Here is an 8339-nt window from a genome sequence, read left to right on the forward strand (position 1 = left end):
CAGCAAGCCAGTGGGCACTGTGACAGGCATGTGCAGTCCGTCCTCGAGGTGCGGCGTTGCAGCAGGCCATGGCGCTCAGTTAGCGGCTGATGGCAAGTTGGTCCTTCTGGTTCGGATGGACGGCGCTCGACTCGAGTAATGGACTGTGGTTCAGGTCTGTCAGTCTGCGGGCATCACTTTAACACAAGGCGAGGAGAGGAGTTTGACTAGTCCAGCGGGAATGGCCTGGTCCTATTCTACCTGTAGTTAGACTATTTGTCGCTGCGAGACTCAGAGTCTCTTTTTTGGCGCTCTTTCCTTTGTTAGGCTTTTGAAGTTACACGTAGGCCCCAGCTCTTCGACCTACTGGACTCCAGGCACAACAGGAATGTTGATGACTGTGAACAAAAACTTTGCTTTCCGACAATCTCCTGCTGCGTTAATCGTATGTGAACGGCATATAAAGCTAATCTATTGACAGCAACGGGAGACAAACGGGAACGGTGCTTGAGCCAAGGCGCAAAATGTTACCATGTGATTCATTTGAGAAATGTTTGGATAGCTCTAGTCCTGGTTGATTTTGTTCATATGTTTCGGATGAATCTGTGTTTGGCATGACAAGTAAAGCAACATTTGGTTGTTCTCCCAACACTTTTTGGGGTTTTGAGGGACTGAGACAGTGAATGAACTGTGCCACTCCATGAACTGTAAATGGGGCCATTCGGACCTACAAAGAATATATAAAGATAAGAGGGTGTCCACCGCCTGTTCTCAAATGAAAGGCAAGCTGGCAGCTCTAACCGTGCAGAGCCCTCTCACAGGGACACGTGTTAGCATTTTATGTCGTTCCACAACCTCTCTGTGTTAGCTGGCCATTGCAAGTTTAAAGAAGGCATACGGGGGTCTTGACTTTCTAGGTGGTCCCATTCAGGAACATTCGTTTTATAGATCTCCTAAACAGCTCGGCTTCCTGGGTGACAGTAACTGCTACTCTTACTCAAGACTAACAAAACTCAGGCAAATGACATTGAGAGATGGTTCTCAGAAGGTCCCTGTTGTTCAACTGATGACTGTGATTCTTACATTCGCAGTCTTCACCAGTTTCTATTCAAAATGATTCACTAATTTGGCCTATTGCTGTCCAAGACAACATATCTGCTACTAGTTTGCCAGAAGTGCAGACACACACACGCACACACACACACACTGACAATTCAACTATCCAGCCACTGGTATGTGAGGAATCTTTACTGTTTTACGGACCTTTTGAGGCAACACAGACATTAGAAGAGGTGTGTGTGGTGAGCGCGCGCGCGCACTCACTGTACAGGTTAACCAGGACGGTCAAAATAAGGAAATAATATATTGGATATGTTGAACCTACATCATAGTACAGGCCCAAGGAGGTGAAACCAAAAGTAACAAAAAAGGAAAAAATAAGAGACTACAAATTTCTATCCCTTGCTATGATTTTTCAGGTATTAGCTGTAAGGTAAAGAGGATGTGGTCTCTAACAGACCCCGAACTAGACTACCAAAGGCCTGATTTTTACCACAGACAGCAAAGAGTAATGTGGAGAACAGATCTAAATTAGATGACGACCCATTTTAATTAGTTGGGAAATACCCACAAAGCTGTAACAGGAGGGTTGGAAGTCTTGGGAGGTTTTAGTCTGTCTGTTGACACTCATGCTGTTCTCTCTCTCAGGAACCCTCTCCTCAGATATAACAGTCACTCAGTGTGAATCTACATGTAGGCGGTTGTTCCAGTTGGTGACCCTCTCTCTTACACACAGGGGTTTTAAAGAAAGGAAGTTTACAGCGAGCTGCATCTCCCAACCTAGGGACATGATCTCGAAAGCAGGTAAATGCTCACCTCTAATTGGACAAGATACACGCGGCCCAGCGAGGGGTCCAGTGACATCACCAAGACCAATAAAATGGATGCAACAGCAGTCGCTCACTGCTTCCAGGTACAGATATCACCCTGGTCAGGCAGGTCTTCTCTGAGGAAGTAACAGCTTGTTAAGTCAAGCATTCGTCCGCTGCGACAAATAATCTAATTTTAACAGCAATGAGCTGCACCACACACTGTTTATATATTTAAATGTTTTATATCTGTGACGTTTTAACTTTATTTAAAACAGACACACACACTGACAATTCAATTCAACTACCCAGCCACTGGTATGTGAGGAATCTTTATTGTTTTACGTACCTTTGGAGGCAACACAGATATTAGAAGAGGTGTGTGTGTGTGTGTGTGTTAGCAAGCTCGAATTCCTACCAGTTGCAGATGTGCTGCTTCCTCACCTGTATTAACCTGGTGTGGCAGATTGGTGGAGGAAGCATTCGGGAGTTTGCGAGAAGGTAATTTGCACGGTGCAAGTGGTTATTTTATCAATTGGTTTTAAAATAATTGATCCCCTGACCCGTGCTGTCCCGAATTGGTTTCCCCCTTTGCTTTTAATTGAGATGCATCTCTTCTATTGGTAGTGTGGCTTTAAAGCCGAGGTGTTAATTTGGAATGACATTTAATCAGTCGTTTTAAACAATGGTTAATTTTGATCCTGACTGTTTTAACAAGTTTTTCGTAATCCTTATTCTATTAAATGTCCTTGCTTTTAAAACAATTCCATTGTCCTTGCTGCTTGGTATCATATTCACCACCTCACTGTAGGGACCTGTATTTATTGTTGAGTGTCTCCGACTTTATCACAAAGGTAGTGGCGTTGTCGCTTAAAGGTAGTAACCATAGACTAGTCACATAACTACAGCTAGAAGTGACTGCACACAGCTGAACTCAAACTCCTCTCTCTCTTTGTGTGAGGAGACACACACAATACAGTGCCATCTTGTTCCTCCTCCCCTTTACACACACAAACGCACATCAACGGGGTATGTCTTCTCATATGACTTCCATATGATATATGATTTGTTGTTTAGTGTATGATAGACACTTATTAAGAGAAGTGGTATTAATTGAACATTGATATTGCTCAGGTTAATAAATGCTGTTATATTTTAAAGAGCAGTTGTACATCAAAGATAATTATAAATTATTGCTAATAACCAAATTTGCCCAACACATTGTTACAAAAAACAGCCTGTTTATTCACATACTCACAAAGCAGCATTCTGTTATGTCTCAGATGAGGCAGTTAAAATAAATGGAGGGTTAAAGTATATTAATGACAGACAATGTTCAACATTTCTGTGTTTATTAGAAGGTTTAAGAATACAGTATCAACAAACTCATGTTGACATCGCCGTTGGTAAACGAATCATCCTTACAGAGATGTTTGTGATTCTTTTCTAAAGTCTGCAGGGCTCCCTGGTGTTTTCAACAACAGATGAAATACAGAAGGCTCATATTAGTTCTTAATTTTTTCACATCTCAGCCTCCGGTTGGCAACTCCACCCGTCCTCGCTGACCTCGAGAACCATTTCTGGCCAATGACGATGATTAGTCCGTGCCACAGGACGCGGCGACACAGGAGGAGGACAAGCAGTACCACCACCAGACTCCCAGAAAACATGGTTCAGCCTACAACATATAAAAATGGTAGAGTTAAATCCCAATATTGATCACATTGGTCTAATGGGCAAGTCTCAGGAACTTTTTAAAAGTGTCTGAATACAAAAGTAGGAAAACATACTCCAGTTATTCAACTGACAACGTGTTTTGCTGTCGGCCCTCTCTGGTGCAGTGTTGGAAGCTGTGGTGAAGGAGACAAACCATAAAGGTAAAGGTAAAATTAATTGTATTTGTTTGTAGCCAAAACCAAGTCTTCTGAAACTATATTGACTATCTGTGCTAAGCACCAACTCAGATAAAAAGTATGAGAATTCAGATTCAGAGTAAGGGCCTGGTGGTAGTTTTACCGTACAACAACTAGAATAACAGTTTTTTGACATTTGCAGTTTGGGTGTAAGAAGCTAAGAGTCAAGCTTTCAAATGAGTTAAAATTATGTTTAGGTCGAGGGTTGAGCAATAAGTCTGATCCGAAAATTGCTGCTACTCCTCCTCGAACTGTGGTCCGGATATTGTGTATTACTGTAAGTGGGAGGTGTTGATTCATTTAAACTAACATATTCTTCTAACTGTAGCCAGGTGTCAGTCATATAGAATAAATCAATGCAATGATCAGTTATCAGATCCCTCACGAGAAAACATTTAGATGGGAGTGACCTAATATTTAATAATCCGCATTTTTTGCCTCGTGGTTAGTGCGTCAGACTCCCATATCGGAGGGTCATGGCCCGGTCTAGAGCGGTAAAATCACAACAACAGTAAAGAGAGAAACAAGCTTTCTCCTAAATTGCTAACTGCCCCTTTAAATGGGCGAGCTGTGTCAAATACTAATCTTATAAATCTGAGTGGGAAAATGCAGTCTGAAGGACGAGAAAAAAATATTTTTAAAGCGCAATTTTCTAGGGTTGTCAGTTAAGTTAGTGCTGAGGATGGGACATGATCAGCATCAAGCTCTCTGGATTCAGTATTAATGTGCTGCCAAATCTCCCTTGTTGTAGAAAGTCTTCACATCCCTCACCATGTAAGAGGGAACAAAGCCCTGGAGTCAGCCTGGACACAGTCTGAATCTAAATAATTAAAGTGTGAAGGTGTACCGAGGAGAACGAGAACCTAATGGACAGTCTTCTGCAATCACAGAAACAAGATGCTTCTTAATAAATGGTTCACATAAGTTTTGGTGACCTGTCCTATGCAATGCAAAAACAACAGATGGCTAGAGAATTAGAAAATCTGTGTATTATTATTAAAAAAAATGTAAATAAAAGGTCAACTTGGAGAAGAAAAAGTAGAACAGAAGGAAAAGTAACTTGTTACTTCTGATGACAATCCCAGCTCTGTGGAGGGCTGCTCCACTACAACCCTTGATGGAGAGATACAGAGAGAGAGGAAGCAGGATTGAGAGAGAGCATGGAAAAAAAGAAACCAGGTCTGATTTGTGGAGTGTGCCTCACACCCTTCTGTGGGTGCCCCCTCTCCCCTCTCTCTTTCTCTCCCCTCTCGCTCCTTTCTTCACGGCCACTCTGATGTAATCCTAAGGCCTCCACAGGAGCAGCTGCACAGCGAACCAGCCTTCCCTCCTTCCCTCTCCTTTTCTCCGAAATCTCTTTCTCCCCTTTCTTTGCACTTCCAGAGGCATGCGAGACGAGGCGAGGCATGGGAGAGGAGGGCACTCAAACACAATTGGGGTCTTTTTCTCCCCTGAAAAAGGGGGCTATCGCCTCACATCTCCTTCTGTTGCCCCTCTACTGTACTATGCTGCAGGCGAGTGGGGAGGGGTGCAGCAATGGCACAGTGTCTTGGTGTCTTGGTGTGTTGAAAGGGCAGCATAAAGAGGCAACTGCATGTAAATACCAGAGCTGGACAGTGTAGTGGCAGACAAACACTGGTGGCTTTTAAACAAGCGTGAGCGGGGCTGTTCTAAACCAGACTTCATTGATAAACTCCTTTTTTTTACTTTTCATTTGAACATTTGACCTTCAAACACCTAAAATGAAGGGCAGTCCACCAAAATGGCCATAGGAATTAGTACATTGTATATCTATACATCAATAGAATATTCCCTAGGCATCATAAATAACAAGACAAGTCTAAAGCTCTGCTTTATTATGAAAACAGAATGGACTTCTTATGGGTGGCTATGTCTCAGGAGGTAGAGCGGGTCCTCCGCTAACCACAATGTCGATGTTTCGATCCCTGGCTTCTCCGGTCTGTGTGCCGAAGTGTCCTTGGGCAAGACACCTTAACCCTGAATAGCCTGTGCTGGCAGTGTATGAATCCCGTGTCATTTAAAAAAAAAAAGCATAAATAATAATGCTTTGTGAATAGGTGAATGTAACTTGTACTGTAAAGCGCTTTGAATAGTCAATAAGCAGTGCTGTCAACATTAACCCGTTAATCTTTGTGTTAATTGTGCAATATTTAACGCGTTCAAAAAAATTTTATGTGATTGACCCATTTGGTTGACTTCCTGTGGGGGCCGACGACGTGTGCCGCAGAACCGTTAGCCATTAGCCATCCTGGGTAAGATGGATGCAGACAAGGAAGGAGTTTACGGAGTTTAAAGTACGTTTTGTCACGAAAACACACGCGAGAAGTGACATGGGGGAAATATGTGTCACACGCGCAAAACAGGAATTGTCCCTAACTCTAACCCTAACCCATCGTCACTTTCACGATGGATGTCAAAAAGAAAAGCGACCAATATATTGCCGGATACCCTTATGTTACATTTAAATACCCATTATTACAAACTTCAGTCTTTAGGGGAAAAAAAGCGATATGTGATTAATCACAGCAAATTGTGCGATGAATTAGTTCATTTTTTCATCGATTTAATCACTATCAATAAGACAAGAAAAAAACCCTACATGAATACAGTCCATTTACCATTCTCTGGGCAGAATGGCTGCGCTCAGTAATTTTGACCGTTTCGGCTCTGGACCAGTTTTTTAGGGATTAGTACTTGTGATGAAATTATTTAAGATCAAGGTCTTCTTACTAACTATTTGAGAGTTTCCAAGCACAAGTTACACACACCTGAGTCAGCTCTTTGTTCATAAGGACAGCACGGTGTGGGTAAAAGCTCAGAACAAAAACGAACACAGACAGACTCTGACAGCCTTTAAGGGAACAAAAGTTTTTCTTTGAATATTATAAAGAGACCAGCTAATGTTGGATTGCAGTAAAACCACAGATTTTCAAATGAAAGTCTGGATGTGAAAAAAAAGTTTTACATATCAGCTGAGAATGGTCACAATTGAACATACTAAATCATTATTATCGTGATCATTTAAAAAAATTACTGTAGGAAGAAAAAGTTAATGACATACCTCACCTTTACAGACCAGGTTAAATTAAAGCCCAGTGGATGAACTCTGGTTTCCGGCACAAATGAAGCTGAGGTTATAACTTAGTCTTATATCAAGTTGCCACTTCATACACACAGGGAGCGGGGCGTTATCCTTGGTTTGACTTCTCTCTTAAAGCATATGTCAATAGTTGATACAGATACCAGACCGTGGTCTCTGACTTGTTCCACTACAAGTCCACTGAAAAGGTGAACTGCGGTACAGATAACAGCCGTATGTTTGTCAAAACTTTCAACAAAATGTGTACCAGCTCCTGCTTCTGGGTTTAATCCACAGTATTGACCATGTTTGGAAGGCAGGTTTACCTCAGTGCTGAACCGGTTGACTGTGGTACCCATGCAAAAAAAAGCACAACACAACGTAGCAAACATGGAGACTTACGCTCAGGTCGGGTCCACCTCATGTTACAATATTCAACTCATTCAAAAAACATTGGGTCTTTGTTGCAGGTGATTATACATATATGAACACACAATTATGGACAATATAGTCAATTTCTGTGAATATGTTCTTCTAAATATTACACACTGTAGCTTTAAAGCAACATCTATAATGCTATAAGCGCTTTGAGTTTCTTCAAAAGTGTTATAAAAATATCATGTATTATTATATCGATTCAGCTAAATCTGTGCCTAAATTGTGTGTGTGTGTGTGTGTGTGTGTGTGTGTGTGTGTGTGTGTGTGTGTGTGTGTGTGTGTGTGTGTGTGTGTGTGTGTGTGTGTGTGTGTGTGTGTGTGTGTGTGTGTGTGTGTGTGTGTGTGTGTGTGTGTGTGTGTGTGTGTGTGTGTGTGTGTGTGAGAGAGATGGGGCAGAGGCTCTTGCAGCTGTCATGGGGGTCAGGCCTGGGACTGAGATGCCTGTGATCAACTAACCATGAAAATTTGCCCTGCATAACTGCATTCACACACACACATTTCACAAGCAATGTGAGTTAGTTTGTCTGGAGTGGAAACACCAGTTGCATCTGATGCTGTAATTCGGACTAAATGTGCGTTCACACCGTTCCCTTCCTCGTGTAAAACAAAAAACGTTTGGTCGCTGGAACATTTTTTCCCTAATTGTGTCATTTGCGCAAATAACGCAAACATTTGCCAGTTCGTCCTTTCATTTCTCCCACAAACCTCCTCTGAACAAACACACACGTCTGTGTGTGTTTGTTCAGAGGAGGTCACACACACAGTGGCGGAGGGAGGATCTCAATGCTAATTGGCAATCTCGTCAACATGTCATACGCCGGAGTTATAATATTTCAACTCAAGTGACTCAAGTAACTGACGCGACAGCTTGAATTTCGCATCTTTTGCACCATTCGTGTCGCCAGACTCAATGATGTGAAATCGCGTCTAGCCCCATCTTTACATAGACTTTGTATATAATCTCAAATAATTTGCATCGCGTCCAGTTTGAACGCACCGTAAGAATGTGAAAACTACCTGCCGTTACAATTATAATCATGG

At 42.2% G+C, this 8339-nt stretch overlaps 1 long non-coding RNA gene across 1 annotated transcript; it reads right to left on the bottom strand.

Moving 5' to 3' along the window:
- Positions 1 to 3182: 3182 nt before the first annotated feature.
- On the bottom strand, positions 3183 to 6944 carry LOC118302488. Its single transcript, XR_004790569.1, has 3 exons — positions 6848 to 6944; positions 3638 to 3697; positions 3183 to 3525 (listed from the first exon to the last, which is right to left on the bottom strand). It is a non-coding gene; the product is annotated as an uncharacterized LOC118302488 (long non-coding RNA).
- Between the last annotated feature and the right edge of the window lie 1395 nt (positions 6945 to 8339).

This window comes from Scophthalmus maximus, chromosome 4 (assembly GCF_022379125.1).
Source record: "Scophthalmus maximus strain ysfricsl-2021 chromosome 4, ASM2237912v1, whole genome shotgun sequence".
Taxonomy (NCBI): domain Eukaryota; kingdom Metazoa; phylum Chordata; class Actinopteri; order Pleuronectiformes; family Scophthalmidae; genus Scophthalmus; species Scophthalmus maximus.